This window comes from Zalophus californianus, chromosome X (assembly GCF_009762305.2).
Source record: "Zalophus californianus isolate mZalCal1 chromosome X, mZalCal1.pri.v2, whole genome shotgun sequence".
NCBI classification, from domain to species: domain Eukaryota; kingdom Metazoa; phylum Chordata; class Mammalia; order Carnivora; family Otariidae; genus Zalophus; species Zalophus californianus.
In genome coordinates, this window is record NC_045612.1 from 44,368,314 (window position 1) to 44,386,545 (window position 18,232).

Below are 18,232 nucleotides of genomic sequence, written 5' to 3' on the forward strand. Positions count from 1 at the left end.
GCAACCTCCTAGTCAGCAAAATCTTGGCAATGGTGGAAATCGGGATGTCACTGATTAGTGTCCTACAGCCGCACTTCATCTGCCCTTGGCTGTACAGGAGGCACTAAGAAAGAAACAGGTAGCCCCCCGACAATAAGGACCTGGTCTGGTAGTATCAGATGGGCCTTAATGTTCTCCTGCCAAACAATGTCATAGAGCATCAACATCAGACAGGCCATTCTGTGGCCATGATAGATCAAGACCAAAAAAGACGACTGTGGGGGCTGAAATAGCTCAGCTGGGAAAGGATTAGAGTGAAAAAACCGCTGGGTCACCAAATCTGAACACGGACAAAACATGAACATTATCTAAGCCATAGGCATGACCAAACTTCTCCCAATTCTGGCTAATATGAGTGACTCCTACTTCTTAAATTACATCTTTATCTTAGCTCTAATCTCCCCCTCTTTTTAGATAAGACTTTTTGAGATACCCAGTTATAGAATTACTTCTGCTTCCTGACAGCATCCAATTCAGAGTGAAACCCTACTTCTTTAAACCCTCTCCCAAATCACTTATATCCAAATTCTGAAACACCCCATGATTCCTACAATGTGCATTCTCCCTTGCTATAATGAGTAATACATACATTATCTCACTTTCATACCACAAAGAAGAAATTATTATCATCACCATTTTGCAGATAATGAAACTGAGACTCTGAGAATTTTTTTTAAGATTTTATTTATTTGTCAGAGAGAGAGAGAGAGCACATGCACAAGCAGGGGGAACAGCAGGCAGAAGGAGAGGGAGAAGCAGGCTCCCCGCTGAGCAGGGAGCCCGACATGGGGCTTGATCCCAGGATCCTGGGATCATGACCTGAGCAGAAGGCCGACACTTAACTGACTGAGCCACCCAGGTGTCCTGAGACTCTGAGAATTTAAATAACTTTCCCAAAACTACCCAGTTAGTAAGCAAGAAAAACCTGCACAAGAACCCGGGGCTTGTTCTTTGCCTTATATCATGCTGCTTTTAAGAGTGTGTCAAGGGAGGGGTGCCTGGGTGGCTCAGTCAGTTAAGTGGCTGCCTTCAGCTCAGGTCATGATCCCAGGGTCCTGGGATCGAGCCCTGCATGGGGCTCCCTGGTCAGTGGGGAGCCTGCTTCTCCCTCTCCCACTCCCCCTACTTGTGTTCCCTCTCTCGCTGTCTCTCTCTCTGTGTCAAATAAATACATAAAATCTTTAAAAAAAAAAAGAGTGTTTCAAGGGAGATTCTCTTAGTTTCCTAGCAATTGTACTAAAAAAATCCATTTGCCGATAAGTTGCATCTTAATCTTAGTTGGCATATTTGTATATCATCTCCTCCATGATTGCTCCCAGCCACTTCAGATGTTCTCATTAGGCTTGCACACAGTAGTTGCTCATCAAATTGTGTGTGTGTGTGTGTGTGTGTGTGTGTGTGTTTGGTGGGTGGGTATGTATGTTGATGTGTTCTGTGATAGGTCCCAGGGCCTGCACCTGGTTACTTGAATCACCCAACCATATCTGCACAGAACAAAACCAGGCAAACCTCTTTCATCAGGCCCCTTCCAGGCTGTGAGTTGCTGGGAAGCTGAGGACCTCACAGGCCAGCAGAGCCAGCCTGGTGAGGCTGCTAGCTAGCTCAGCACAGGGGTTGTGAGGGAGGAGCCAGAACTGTCACTGCGGAGCTTCTGACTAGTGCTGACAGCGGAGAACTGGCTGTCAGGCACCCAGCAAGGATGAAGTGAATTCTTACTGCTATCAGCCTCCTGCCCACCTTGTGCTGGAGGAGCAGTGGAGGAGGGGTTCAGAAAGGATATAAGATATGTCCTCCACACTGAAGAGCTTACTTTAGCCCCCCCTCCCCAAATGACGCTACCTCCTGCCTCCTCTTCTCTCCCTCCCATCTGGTGCCATGTGTTGAGATGCTAAAGGAAGCACTCTTGGGAGGAGGGGGCAGATGTGCTGGCTGATATGGGCATGAGTCACAGCTGTGAGAGCCCTCAGATGAAGAACTGTGAGCATTCATTGACCTAGGCATGTCTGCTCTAGGATAATTACCAGTCAAGAAAGACTCAAGAGGCTGTGAGGAGAGAGAAAAGGAGGGAGGCAAAGAACAAAGTTCCAGCCATTTTTATGTAGCTGCCGTTTCGGGACCGCGATCTCGAATTGTGTGTTAGGAGAAGAGGGGAGTTTACCTGGAGGTTGTATCTGACTAAGGGTACTTTATTTGGATTATACTTTCATTTGGGGGGGGGGGCTTGGTGAGCATGTGGCAGTCTACAGCAGGAAGAGTAGAGCTAAAGCTCTGTCAACCATCCCTGGTTTCAGGTGTGATGAGAGGGGCTCCTTCTCTGGGCCAGCAGGCAACAGAGGAAGCCAGAGACATGGGACCAAGGAGGAGGGTCTGGCATCTTGAGAAAGGGACAGTAGAAGCAAACTATTTCAAATATAGTGGCTCCTTCCTGAGAATCGGCTAGGAGAGTAGCTGCTTATGAGCTGCCCAAGCCTGTGTTCAGGGCCTTCCCACAAGGGCACTGTGGCTAGCAGGGGGAGAGGGTGTGCTGCATATAGCCCACGTGTAAGGGCTCTAGGGACCAGTTATCCCCTCCCCACAAAGCCCTAGCCTAGTATGGTGCCTTATTCATGGCTGCTCTTTATTAACTAATCAGAGAACATTTTCCCATCTCCACTCATAGATTTAAGAGGGGAATAGAATCATTGGAATGATCCATGGCATTCTTGAGACTTGATTCTTCAAGCTTTGATCTGGAAGGGTAGAATGAAGGGCTGACTTGGTCCATCTGGACTTTCATCCTCTTGTTTATCCTATAACCACCAAAGCCACTCACTGAATTTCTGCTCCTCCTTTTAGAAAGCCCCAACCCCAACAAAGACACCATGCCTCTTTCCCTGTCCCCAGCAGCCCAGCTGATACAGGCAGGCATTTTTAAAAAAGAACCTCCTCTCATCCCCTCTCCAAAGAGGAGATGATGAATAGGAAAGAATCAATAACATCAAATGGAAACATCTCCAAAGCACTGACGCATTTTATTTGAGTCCCCCGCTGGAAGGAGAAGGCAGTTTCCCAAAGCATGTTCCAGAGGATGTCGGTTAGTTCCACTGGATATTGAAAGGTGTAACGTAAAAAAGAGGGCTCTGCAAGGCTCTGTTGGGGAAAGGCTGGGTTAACCAAAGTTGAAAATAATAAGTGTTTCTATTTCAAGATTTCTCAGAATGTCCAAAATGGAAACGTGCCTATATGGTCTCTAAAAGATGAAGAGAATGAGGTTTGCAGTTTTAGAAGTCATTTATCAAGCATTTGCTATGCACTAGGCTCTGAGAGAAGTGCTTCACATATATTAATCTTTATGTAATCTTCATCACATAATAGATACTACTGTTCTCTTCATTCTGTAAATGAGGAAATTGAGGCACAGAGAGGCTAAGTAACCTGTCCAAGGTCACAATCTAGTAATCAGCACAGCTGATACTTGAGGGGATTACACTAGAGTATTGGATCAGTGTGACAGAGACTCAGATCTCACCAAACCCATTTCCTCTTCTTACAGGGCCCACCACCAAGTTACATTTCCCAGGATTCCTTGCAATGAGGTGGTCATCCTTACTTGGAATGTGAGCAGAGAGTATGTGTGTCCCCTCCAGGCTGTGGCAGTTGAGAATGGGTGTGCCTCCTCTACCTTCTCTCTTTTCCCTCACTTGTTAGCAGAATGCAGAGGATCCAGTAAAGGGCTTCAGGAACATAAAGGTGGCCAAGCCATACTATGAAATGAGCATGGGTCCCTGAATGACTATGTAGATCAGTGCCCACCAGCCCAGCCCATCATCACTCTCTCCAAGCAGCATTGGACTGTGACATGGATAAAAAATATTTGGTGATTGCATTAAATCACTAAGATTTGGGGGCTATCCATTACAATATTTATTCTATCCTATCCTGACTAATATAATCAAGAAATTCTTTTTTTCCCCAGAGCATTTCCTGGGACAAAGATGACGAAGATTTTACACTGAGGAATGCCTGTGTAGTATAATGAGCACCAGCTTCAGAGTCAGTCAGAAGTAGAATCAATTCTCAGTTCTGTGCATGCCGTGCAACTTTGGGCAAGTCACATAATTTTTCTGAGCTCCTGTTGCCTAACTTAAAAGTAAAGATAATAATGCCAAACTCAGAGAGTAGTTGTGAAGAGTAAGTGAAATCATGTACAGGAAGTGTGTGACACATAGTAGGTGCTCATTAAAAGGTAACCATTATCATTACAGGGAAGCCCTGGCACTCTGCCTGACACATAATCATAGAGACCTAATAAATAGTAGTTCTCTTTCTTTAATTCCTTCCCATATCCCCATAGCCTAAGGGTTGGCTTGACTTGACAAGCACCTTGTCAAGATTTCTACCCTCCCAGCTCCCTCTTAGCCAGTGTCTTCTTGGCAGCACCCTCTTACCTAACCCTCAGCAGCAGGACCATGCCACAGCCTCATCCTATCCCAAACAAATGGCAAAGACCCAAGTAAAATGACTCTCTACTGAGGACCTGCCTCTTTAAAGGACTTTGTGGGATGAATAATGTTTTTCTTCCAGACTCAAGTCCTCAGCTCCAACCTCCTCTGGAGTCCTCTAAGTTGACCTCAATGGCTGGGGGCAAGGGGCAGGGCTATACTGCCACCCTCACTCCCAGTGTCCAATCTAAATCTACCTTCAGTGTGTATGGAGCAAATGTAAATTCAAGTGTCAGCCAACATGGTGCCACCAAATCTGGCAAAGAGGCATGCCCAGACCCTGGAAAGACCAGAAGTAGCAGCGTCTGTGGGCAGAGGGCTGGGGGGGGGGGGGCGGTGAGGCGGGCAGGGTGTTCCTGCTGCAAAGAGAATTCTAGTGCCAAGGGGATCCTTGATCTGTGGTGGTATGTGACCACTCCAGACACTGATCCAGAAAATTGAATTCACAAGCTATCACCTCTTCCTAGAGCAAGCAGAACAAATGTTTCTTGCATCCTGTCCAGCTTCAGCACCCTCCTAATTCCCCTCCCCTCGCCCTGACCAAAAGGAAAAAAATGAAAAGCTCAGCTATTTATAATTCTCTGCTTCTTCAAAGTTGGCCTGGATGTCTCAACTATTTTTCCTCTTCCCTCTGTGCTGGAATTTTCATTGATTTTATACTCTCTTATTCCCTTAGGCTGATCAAGTTCCTGAGGTAACTTCTTTGGAAGGTTGCATTGGTGGGTGTCAGTGAGGAGCATGCTCTTGCTAAAGGCATGGACGGCCTTCCCTTGGCTCCTGTATAGGCCATGACCTCCTCCCCAGCTCCCTCTGGCATTTCCTGCTGTTCTTAACTAAGGAGGCTTGGGGCATCTACTGCCAACCCTGATCTAAACCATTCTGTTCTCTGTGTGAGGTAGATCACTGATTCTCACACCCTCAAGGAATGACAATGTGGGAACTCCCACAGGCAGCACTTCTAGAGGTCTTCAAGGCTTGAGAGCTGATTATACTGGGCTGAGGCTGAGCCAAGGATCTCTGGAAAGAAACCTTTAGAAGGTGCCATGGTTCCTCATCAGTGCAAGTATCTAATAAGAATCCCTGGTGGCCTGGGAGTTGGGAACAAATCCTCCTGAGCCTATTCCCTACAAGGCAAACTAAAACAACATCAACAGCAATTGTATTGGAGTAGGGTGCCGGGTAGGAGATAACACATTCTCAAAGGTCAGACAAGCTCCAGCCTTGGAAGGGCAAGACTGGTTGAGGAATTGTCCATGATCCACCTCATCCTGCCTTGACTATGGGTGGAAGGTGGAGAAGGGAAAACAATTACAACTAACAGTTACTGAGTGTTTAGTATGTGCCTAGCACTATTCTAACCGCTTTAAAGACAACAATGCATTGAATCTATAAAATATCCTTATAAGGAAGGTATTATTATTATCCCCCTTTTAGAGGCAAGACAACGGAGACACAGAGCTGTTACACAGCTGGTAGGATATAAACCAAGGTTTGAACCTAAACAACCTAAACAATCCGCTTCCAAATCCCGTGCTCCTAACCGCTATGCACACTGCCTGGCTAGTGTGCCTATGTGTAGATGAGCCTGCTCCCCTGCCCTCCACCCCCTGATTTAGTCCTTCACCACTCAGGATCTGGTTCCCCATGCCCGGGGGCACAGAAAAAAAATCCTATTGCATTGCTTTAGTAAGGCCCTGGGCCAGTGTGGCGTTAGGGCAAAGAGCAGGGAGCCCCTCCTAGGAATCTGAGAAGGGCCAAAAAAGGAAAGGAGGAAGCTTAGCTAAATCAGATGTCTGGAGAAGGAGGTAGCTAGTAAAGTAACTGGAAAGTAGGAGAGAATCTCTTCCCCAGGCAATACAACTGCTCCCCCAGCTCCCCTTACACACACACACACACACACACACACACACACACACACACACACACACACACCCCTACACATACACACTCACATGCACATACTTCTGTGGTCAATTATTCCAGCAGAAGGGCAGAGCAGGGCTGCCAAAGAAGAGATTGCTTGTTAGTTAAGGAGCTTGGCAAACGTGGCTGCCAGCTCTGCCTTTAAAGAGGCCAGAGCACTGGGGCCTGGGGAACATGCCAAGCTCCTGGGGCTCAGAGAGTGCTCCTAGTGAGGGCAAGTGCGAGGGCTGTCCTACAGGACTGGCTTATTAAAAGGCTTTGTGAGCAAAAATTTGAAGAGACCTTCTTGGACTCCCAATAAAATCCTAAGGCTCCATTCTGAAACCTCCCTAAGGCAGATTCAACAGAGGGTATCCAGAGGAATCTTTATTCCCTTCACTCTGCTTATCCTGCAGCATCCCTCCATCTTCTCAACCCATGGGCTACCTGAGAACAGTGCTCAGGCCCCATGAGTTCCCTAAGCTTTGATTCCTCTGCATAAAAATACAGTCCTGGTGACTGACCCCCTCAGTTTCCTGAGAATAAGCTTGCTAAACATAAAACAAAGCCTTCCCACAATGCTTCTCTCCCAGTAGCTCACCACCCTGTGTCCTTAGAATGTGTCCACCTCACATCATCAAACAGCTCTGCAATTGCCACCTACTTTTCAATTCTTACTCTTCTAATTTTACAGGCATATGGTCTCACATGTACTTGCATGACTCAGTTTACTCATCTGTAAAATGAAGATGATACTGCCCTGCATATCTCCTAAAAGTTTTGAGAATCTAATGCAATTCAGTTCTGAATGCTCTTGTAAATACACAAAGTGCTACATGTACTGGGAGACACATTCATCTAGCCCATCAGCCTATAAATTTCTCATCCACCTGATTATTCCCTTCCTAGTGCTCAGCAGAGTATTTTGCACATAATAAATACCCAATAAAATGGTGTTTCATGATATGACTGGGAGCATAACATTTTAGGACTGCAAATGGCAGTCAAGCCTGTTATTGTGAGCTGCTTCACAGCTAAAGCCTGGGACCAGGATCTTGCCACATCTCCAAAGGCAGCGTGACACGAACTGAAGTCAATGTCACTCTTTTTTTTTTTAAGATTTTATTTATTCATTTGAGACACAGACATACAGAGAGAGAGAGAGAGCATGAGCCGGGAGAGAGGCAGAGGGAGAGGGAGAAGCAGGCTCCGCACTGAGCCAGGAGCCCAATGTGGGCCTCGATCCCAGGACCTGGGATCATGACCTGAGCCGAAGGCAGACGCTTAACCATCTGAGCCACCCAGGTGCCTCCAGTGTCACTCATTTTTCTTCAGAGGAGTCCAGTGGGAGTAGGGCTGTGCTGGGCTGTAAGGAGATGGGGTCAAGGCACAGTCTTTTCTCCCATTAATGACAAGGAGGTAGCAGGGAGGTGATGCCTGGGACCAAGACTGTGGTGGCAGAGAGTGAAAGGGGGACAGTAGGAGACAGGGAGACTGTTTGAGTTCTTGCTCTGTGTTCATTCCAAGCCATTTCAGAGCCAGTCAGTGTGAACACAGTGAAGGAAGAAGGCTGAGTGGGACTTTCACTCTAGCAGCTGGCAGATGGCCTAAGACTAGAGGGAGGGGAAATGATCAGACCCATAGACCTGAATGGGACCTTGGAGTTTACCTCCTTCATTTTACTGCTGAGGCCCAAACTGATGAAATTCACCCAAGGTCACAGTACCAGAGAAGGTCACAGCCATGACCAGAACCCCAGCAGCCCAACTCACAGACCACACTGTTCATTCTATTCCCCATTCTCCCACCAGGGAGATGTGTTTTTTTTTTTTCTTTCATATCCCCTAGCCCATTTGATCTTCATGACAACGCCGGGAATTAGGTAGGTAGGACAAAGGCTGTCATTTCCCATTTTCTACCAGAGAAAATGGAGGCCTAGGAAGATTTCTGCATTAACAGCCACAAATATTGGTGACATGGCCAGGAGCATGACCTAGGGCTCCTGACAGAGCAGCTGAGTGGTTAAAGGCAACACAGCTGGAGTCAGACACACCTGTCTTTGAGTCTCAGCTCCACAGTCAACTGTCCATGAGACCTTGGGGAAGTTATCTATCTTCTCTGGGCCTCAGTTTTCTCGACTATAAACTGAGGAATGATAATAGTACTGACCTCAGAGGCACATGGTAAGTGTTCCATAACTCTAATTCTTCCTTTCCCTCTGCACCATCCCTCCCCGCCAACCTCAGTGCCTATCTCTTCAGGAGTCCAAGTGGGAGGAGGGCCAGAAGGGCCGTTGATAACAAAAGCTGAGAAAGTGAGCCTTGGAACACATGACCAGCAGTGTTCCCCTATCACCTGGCCCTGGCCCCTCCTCCCTCCCTCATCCTGCCAAGGACGCTGGACAAAGGAGTACTCAGAGCAGACTGGCATTCCCCATGTCATTTGCGTTCCTGGGAAGGAAGCCTGCAAAATCTTTAAATACAAATTTAAAAAAAATAAATCAGCAAATCCCAATTTCCTGACCTTGAAAGCAAAGAGACAGACAGATAGACAACAGATGTAGAGGAATGAGCCAGGAGGACTGAGGGACTGAGGGCTCTGCAGCTTGGAAGTGGGGGAAGAGGTAGAGGTGGAGATACAGTGAAGGCAAGGAGACCAGTGGGCATAAATATAGATGCTCACCACATGGCTGGGTCCCTTTTTCCCCACACAGACAGCCAAGCAGCTCTGTGGCCTGGTACGACCAGGCGTCCATCTCCCTTAGCAACACCAAAGCTAAGGTCAATGTCAAGTCCTAACACTGGCCCAATAAGAATACAAGGAAACAGGAGCTTGGTTCAGAAGAGAAGGAGAATAAATGATAAACAATTGCTCTTTCCAGAAGCCCTTCCTTTTTATGCCCCCATGTATACGTGTCTGTTCCTTTCCCACCTATACTGTAAGAGCCAATGTGGGGGGACTGCCCCAAAATGTGCCACTTTCGTTATTTTAAATAAAAGTTACATAAGAGACAGCCTGTGCAAGAAGGATGCTCAGACCCTCCTCTGTCCACCTGAAATCAGGAAATAAATCTCCCATGTGAAAGGCCCCTGCCCTGTTCCAGGAGGTAAAGAGACATCCTTATCACCAGAGTTAGGAAATTCAGGGCTGCGAAGGCTGTAGAAATAACTCTTGTTACTATTTACCAATTTACTACCCCAGCCCAAATTCTGTTTAGAATTCCTTACTAATTGAGCTTCCATGTGCATGTAATAAAACTTTGTGGTGCGTTTTTTTTTTTTTCTGTTAATCTGCCTCATGTCAATTTGATTCTTAGTCCAGCTGGGAAATCTTGAAGGATAGACGAAGAATTTTTCCTTTCCTACAATACCATTATCTGGTTCTTGGAACACTGGCCTGGTTCTGTCTCAGGACCTTTATGACGGATGTTATCCCTCAGCTACAAAATAGGTCAAAGTCAGACTGGAGACTGAGGCATTCCTGTCTGGTTGCTCCATTGTCATGACTCATGTCTCACAGACTGCTCTTCCTAAACCAGGCCCTTGAGAGCAAGGTTTTTCCCACTCCTCCCCTTACTTCTTTGCTTTGGCAGCATGTCCCTGAAGGCTACCATCTCTAGAATTGGCCCTGTTCAGGCTGTGCCAGGCTGGGCTAACCTGATCAGCCTCCAGCAGAGATCAAGGCTGAGGCAAGTGAAAAGCAAGCTTTCTGAGCACCTTCCTGCTTGGGACTCTTTAGCTCAGTATGTGGGCTAAGTCTCTTCAACAGTATCACTGCTTTTGGGTTCATTTCCTCTGTCCCTATATGGGAGGGGCAGTTTCGTTGAACTAGCTGTCAGGTGTCTTGGCTATGGAGCCCATTTCTCAGCACAGCCAGGAGGTTTCAGTGTTGGCTCAGCCAGGAGAAAAGGGAAAGCTTCTCCCTACCATTGAGCGAACAGGATCCAGGACGGCAAACCTGGCAACCCTACTGATTGGACTCTTTGAGTCAAGTTCTCAGTACAAAAATGGTAGGACCGGGGACATAAGGAACAAAGACAGCTCACATCCCAATGAAAAGCATTCAGGATGTGGAAGCCTCTTGTTGGTCTCTAACCACATGCCCTTGTTTCACTTTTGGTGTCCTCCAGCAGGGGCACTCCTCTTCCAGGTGGACCAATTGGCATCCATGGACAGATCCAAATGCCCAGGTGTTCGGCTCTTAGTACTCCCTACTCACCATCACTTCCCTCTCAAAGAAAAAAAAAAAAAAAGAGATGACTCAGGAAAAAGGAAACTCACATCTGCTGAGCAAGTATTGGTTGCCAGACATGGTTTTTGGCACTTTCTTATACCTTCTCTTATTTCTCTTTCTATTTTATTTACCTTTTTGGTGGGCAGGGAGTTGTGCCTCACATACAAAGAATGGCACTGATTAGAATTCTGTTAGAGTCCCACTATCAGTTCATTCATGACCCACTTTGTTTTATTTTATTTCTATTTTTATTCTTCTTACTTTATTTCTGTCCTGTTTTATTGCCCTTCACAATCCCATCTCCTTTCCGGATGGACACCCACTCTTGTGTGCATGCTTTACATAAATGATATTATTTTGTACATCTCTTTCTGCTTCTTTATTTCAGGCAGTATCATAGTTACAGAGAGCTGATTAGGTTTTCATCTATGGATCTAGTGTGTTCCCTTTGATTACTGCATAGTATTCCGTGGCTTGCATATTTTACATTTTATGTATCTATTCTCCTGCTGATGGGCATTTAGGTTGTTTCCAACTCCCCTCTATTGCAACATTGCAATGAGCGTTTTCATACAAGCCACTTTGTGTACCCGTGAGAGCAGTTGCTGGGGGATATATAGCCAGAAGTGGAATTGCTCTCTCATGGGGCATGTAAAAACTTAAATTTTCTAAGTACTTCCAAATTCCTCTCCAAAATGGCTATATCCATTTACATAATTCCTAGCAATGCTTGAGGATCCCTGTTTCCCTACATTGTTACCAACACTTGTTGTTATCTTACTCTTTTTAAATGTTTTGCCAGTCTGATGGTATAAAAGAGTATCTCCCTGCTCTTTTAATTTGCCTTTCCCTAATTATAATGAGGTTGACCATTTCTTCAGATGATGATGATACACTTATTTGAGCTTCCCCTTTTGTAACTTGCCTATTTGTACATTTGATGTTTTCTCTATTGGATTTCCCATCTCTTTCTTGCCCTACATAATCTGGATATTAACCTTTTCTGTTCATATACATTATGAATATTTTCTCCAAATCTGTCACCTCTGATTTGCCATTATGTCCTCCGTAGAAAAGAAATCTTTACTTTTATGGACGTTAATCGAATCCATCTACTTTTGCCTTATGATGTGTGTGCTCTCCTTAAGAAAACCTTTCTACCCCAATGCTGCAAAGATATTCTTCTACATTTTTTACTTAGTTGCATGGTTTTGCCTGTCATGTTTAAGTTTTCAATACCTCTAAAGTTTATTTTGTATATGACATAAGAAGAGTATTTAATCTTATTTTTCTATATAATAAGCAAATTTTCCCACTATTGCTACACTATGCTGGTTTTACATAGCATAGACCCTTCGTGTGACCCTCAGTTCTTAAGCAGTAAGTCAAGATCCATTTACCAAGCTCCTATTGTGTTCCAAAGTCCCGAAGAAGGAGTCTAGTGGAGTTTTTGACATAGAACCAGTTTGTAGGAAACAGGAAAAGCTGGGAGAACAAAACATGGACACAAAGACTTGAGAGTATACACACAACAACACCTAGGTGAGGATAAATAAAAACCTTGGAAGCTGAGAATAAAGTTTGGGGGGTTAAAAAGGGAGCTGGGCCCCTATTCTCAGGTTAGGATGGATAAACAGTTCGGTCTAGAGATACAGGGATGCCATTTGATACCTTCACCCTGAGATGTTCATCCAATCAAGCTAGCTTTGTGCAGTTGCCACAGGATGAAAGAGGACATAGGAGCCACTGAGAATCACCATTTGCCATGATCTGGCCTTGCTGGTGCACTCAGGGTTTCCTTCTCAGCTCTCCCTTCATATAGCTCTTCAGCCCCAGGGTAACAATTAGGAAGGAAGCAAGGTCATTTTTGACTGGAGTCCAGGCACTCAGTCCACAAAATCTCTCCGAAACAGCTGTCAGAATTCCTTCTCAGAGCAATGGACTGAATTGAAGGGAACTATTTATAGAACAACAATATAATACCCTCACAGCCCTTCTGGAGCCCACATTTTCTCCACAAATATGCTCTACATTGGTCACCAGTAGGAAGGGAGGCAGCAGATGGAGGGAGATGTTGTGGACTGGGGGCTTGGACTCCAGTTAAAAAGGATCTTGGGGGTGTGGGAGACACTGGATAAAAGTTCCCTGACTGCCAGAACTGAGCTCCCTCCCTGTTTCCAGAGACCTCCCTCAACCCAAACTCCTGACTTTGAGTTTGTCTATGCCTTTCCTATTCTGTGGCCAGAAAGGAAAAACTCTGGAGGCTTCAGAGAGCTTCAGTGAAACCTTCTCCCCGACCAGTCCCCCCTCTGCTTTAGGATGCTGTGCCATGCTACAAAGATGAAACATCTTGTGGTCCAAACTTGGCCCTCCCAAGAGTCTGCATTGCAAAGTACACACCAATTATTCTTAGCAGGGCAGCCTGTATTTGGTGTAGCCTGCGTCAGGAGCTGATTTTGCTCCTAGTAATCTCCTTCTGCTTTAGTGGTTTGAGAGTTTGGAGGAGTCGGGGGGAGGGGAATGAAGGGGAAGCGGGGTTGGGGAAGAAAAGCAAACAGAACTCATCAAAACCAACAAACAAAAAAGCTCAAGCTCCCAGCTCCTTAAATCTTCTCAGGGCCTACCCTTCACCATGGCAACCAGTAAGCCTCCAGGCCTCCTCAGTCATCAATCCAGTCGTTAGTGAAGAGAGTAGGCTCACTGCTTTGCCTGGGATGATTTCAATACTGGGCGAATTAAACTGGTCCTAAGGAAATGTGGAAGCTGAGGGAGGGGGCAACAGCAGAGGGAAGAAAGGGAACACTGAGGCGAGGGATGGCAGGGTTTCATTAGGCAGCATCTCTCCGAAATTGTCTTGGGAAGGTGGGGCGGGCCTCCAATGTCAACTTGGATTAACCCTCAGAGGTCCTGGTGAAGACTAGTCCTTCCCTCTTTCTTCCCTCTTCCCCTCAGACAAGCCTTTGCAGTCTGAAGGATCCTTCTGTGGGGGGGGGGTAGCTGTCAGCCCTTTGCAACCCAAAGTGATTTGCTCCTTCTTTGGCCAAAAGCAGAAGGAGGAGAGAGAAAGTAAAAGTCCGCGGGGTATCCACTTTCACCTTGCCTAGGAGGTGCTGGTCATTGGTGAGAGTATAACTCTTCCCAGAACATGAGGCACACTCCTTAGGGAAAGTTCCTGGCAACTCAGCTCCTCTGCTACGTCAGGCTTCCCAAAGGTACCATTGTACTGTCTTTGTTTGGTTCAGTCTGTCCACACAAGGGCACTGACCCCCATGGACAGATAGCCAACTCTCAAGGTGAACAGTCCTTCAGGTCATATCAGAGGCTCTATAACTCTCACTGGTGACTACTTTGGCAACTATCTTTCCTAGGAAACTGAGGCTGGAGCTGGATATGGAGCTAGAGCAGGTTTACTGACTCACTTAATAAGCTGGGCCTTGCCTCAGAAATCAGACCTGAGGCTAGTCCCCAGGTAGCTCATACTGGTCCTATACCACAACAGTGGAGCTGAATTCTTAGATCCTTTCCTAAATGCATGGGTTGTTTTTTTTTTTAAGATGTTTTATTTATTTGAGTAGGGGGAGGCAGAGGCAGACTCCTGGCTGAGCAGGGAGCCCAACTTGGGGCTCGATCTCAGGACTCCAAAATCATGACCTGAGCCAAAGGCAGATGCTTAACCTACTGAGCCACCCAGGCACCCCCCTAAATGCATGTTTTGGCAAGGAAAGGGGAAGCAGTAAGTTGAGGAGGAACAATTCAGAGGAGGCCTCAGAAGTTTTACTCAGGTCCACAGCTAGTGATGTGTTACTTTTTCAATTTGTTCTTAATAGGTTTGATTTCCCCTATTCAAAGAGAACTGGACACTCTTTCCTCCTTAGAAACATTAGCTTCCTTCTTCTGCATGTCCTCCTGTGCCTGATACCATCTGCACACACTTCTCATTCCTTTAGTGAGCAGCTGAGTCCCAGAGTTTGGAAAAATAATCATCTCTCCTTCAGCCTCAACATTCAAGACCTTAATAACTTAGAGTTATCAACTTCTGAGTCAGGGTGGAATCCTAACTTTCACTCACTCACTCATTCACCAAACATTAGTGAAAATCACTAGACCAAAGTCCATGAGGGCAGATACCACATCTGATTTTGTTCACCATTGTGTCTCCAGTCCCTGCTTGGCACACAGTAGGTATTCAGTGAAGATTTTTTTTAATGATGCCTACTATGTGTATGATCTCAGAGCTTGTTGATCACTTAAATTAATAGCAGCAGTATCTAAAGCTTACCTTTATTGAATGATTACTATGTACCAGGGCCTGTGTTATGTACTTCTTAAGCACACTCTAACTTAAACCTTATGACAACACTAAGGGGTAGACACTATTATTCATTTGCATTCCATAGCTGAGAATAACAAGGCTCAAGGATGTTAATTAACTATTCTAAATTCACATGGCTAATAAATGGCAAAGCCTGTTACCAAACCCACTTCTCTTGGACTTCAAAGATTGCCTCCCTATACCTCCAGTGTTAAGGAAGTGCTATTGAGATTAAGGTCACTATTTGGCTTCCCCAAATGCCAGTTAGCTTTTCAGAGAGACAGTTCCTTGGCTGCATACTTTATTCCCAACACTGTCAAGTCAGTTTTTCAGAAGAGGCCCAAGTGAGAATATGGGTTACTAAGTGTGCCTTTCTACTTATCAATATCCCTTACACAGGTACAAAGTTTTACAGTTCACAAAACACTTATCTCTCCTATAGTCCTCAAAGCAATCAAAAGAGGGAGTTCTGTTACTATTCCTCACTTTACAGATAAGGACACTAAGGTTCAAAGAGGTGATACAAATCACCTAAGGTCCCACAACCAAGTAACAGAGTTGGGATTAAAATTCACTCTTTTCTGGGCACCTGGGTGGCTCAGTTGGTTAAGCAACTGCCTTCGGCTCAAGTCATGATCCTGGAGTCCTGGGATCGAGTCCCGCATCAGGCTCCCTGCTCAGCAGGGAGTCTGCTTCTCCCTCTGACCCTCTTCCCTCTCGTGCTCTCTGTCTCTCATTCTCTCTCTCTCAAATAAATAAATAAAACCTTTAAAAAATTCACTCTTTTCTGATTCTCTTTTTTTTTAAGATTTTATTTATTTATTTTAGAAAGAGAGTGAAAGAGAGCAGGGGGAGGGGCAGAGGGAAAGGGAGAGAGAGAATCTCAAGAAGACTCTACACTGAACACAAAGCCCAAAGTGGGGCTCTTTCTCACAACCCTGAGTTCTTGACCTGAGAGAAATCAAGAGTTGGACGCTTAACCAACTGAGCCACCCAGGCGCCCCAACTCTTTTCTGATTCTAAAACCACAGAGCATAAGCCACTGGTTCTCCTTGGTATACAAAGCATTGGAAACTTTGTTTTGTGTCATGTGGCAATTCCCACTAAAGGATTGCAGCCTTCTATTCAGACAAGAATGATCAAGGGCCCTAGCACTATATCCTAATTTGCTAACTGGGAGGAAGCTTGGCATCTGTCATGAGCTGTCAGAAACCCATCACCATGCAGGAAAACCTTTTGATGTCTTCTCCTCGAAGGTACGTCTAAGAATTAGCCTTCCCTCTCCATGCTTCCATCCCCAAACTAAGGAGGGGTATGTGCTCAAATTCAGTGCAAACAGGCAAGGGCTCCTGTGAGTTTGTTTCTATTTGCTGGCACTTAAATGAGGACCAGGAATGCATGTCACTCCTTCTACCCATCTGTCCTCTTTCCTTTCTGAGCAGTCTTAATCATTTTTAAAGTCCAATGAATATAGAAAACAGAACAGCACCCCTAGAGATTACAACCCTGCTCTCTGGAAGTAGGCATTGGTCATAAAGTGATCACTGTTTGATGGGACAAAAGGCAACGGATTATGAGGGATTTGCACCAGCCTAAGTAGGCTTAACTTCTAAGTGGCAAGGTGGCTTGGGCAAAGATCTTTAGGAATTCTGTTACGAACTCCTGTGTAGCCTTCTTCTTCCTCCTCCTGTTGTACCTCTGTCACCCCACCCCCATTCCTCCCATAATAAGATGCAGTCCTTCTCTGCCTCTCCCACTGTCAAGGGACTCTTCTCTGAAAGAACAACATTTCTTGGGCTTCCTTCACTGAATTATTCATCTTTGCTGCCTGGACATGACAAAACTTCTCATTAAAAACCCTGGGTGTAAGTGAGCTGCCTGGCCCCGGCTCCCACAGTTAGCTGGAGACAGAGCCAAGCAGAGGAAAAGGTGCAGTGACAGGGGTGGGAGCTTTCTCTACAGGGCCTGTGACAGGGAGTCCCTGAGACCCAGGGAGCAGGAGGGTGATGGGATACATGGAGGCTCTTCACTGCAGGATAACCACAGTGCAGGTCGGCTGTGTCATCCTTCTCAGAAGCTTTGGACAAACACAGAAGCCTGATTGCACCATGCTTTCCAGCCTTAGAACCTTGAAGTGCTGAGAAGTCAAAGAAAATCCAGTCGTGGGATTGAAGAGAACTCAGCCTCTGTCTCGGCTGTTGCACTCTGCTTGGCTGGGTAAAGTAGGCCAAGTTATCCCTGTTGTACCTAGAGGGATGGGGCCATGTGGGAAAAGAAACAGAGTGGAGGAGAGGAGACCTAATTTCTGGTTCCAGCTCTAGCATTATCTGGCCGTATGACCCTGGGCACATGGCTTGACTTCTCTGCATCTGAGTCTTCATTTATACAAAGGAGGAAGCATATACAGTGTAGTGATTCAGGGAGTGGGCTCTGGAGCCAGACTGCCCTGCTTCACACCCCAATTCTGCCTCTCCTGAAGTACATGACCATGAAAACCTGTTTAGCCCCACAAAGCCTCAGTCTCCTCATCTGTAAAATAGGGACGACAATAGTGCCTGCCTTAAAAGATTGCTGCAAACACATGTACAGCAGGCAGCACACAGCCTTAAGAAACACTCAATAAATGGCAGCTATGTGTCTCTCAGCAGAGATCCTCATTCTCCAGAGCCAGATCTGTCGAATGGTGACCTTTTAGGTCTTTCATTTGTCCCTGTGTTCAAGTCACTGGGACTGGCTTTTCATCCTGGAGGGAGCATGACATTCTGGGGATGAGAAGATGTGGTTTGTGGATTACCTGAGCCACCCCTTCAGAAAATATGCAGATCGACACGGATTGCCTGTGATTGCATGCAAACCCACATGTGACACTCTTCATTTTCGAGGCGTCCTTGGAAATCCTGCTGTGGAGAACAATGCTCCTGGGCTTCACAGACACCTGCCCATGACTCTGCATATGGCAGGGTAAGGGCTGTGGGGAAGGAAAAATAATTTCCCCTCTACCCTTCTAGGTTCCTGGCTGAGACCCCCCCCCCACCGCCCCGCCATAAAAGACAACAAGAGAAGAATAAACAGACATTTCATAACCTGTATACTCCCTGCATGCATGGGACAAACCCAGGAAAACTGAGTAACTCCCCAAAATGGCCCAAGCTACCACCTTAAATACCATCTTCAGCTAAAGACAGAGGAAGATGTTTGGGGGGAGGGGAGTCAGTTATGGTAGGTTACCAGGCAAAGCACAGTAAACTAGGGTAAGGTTGTTATG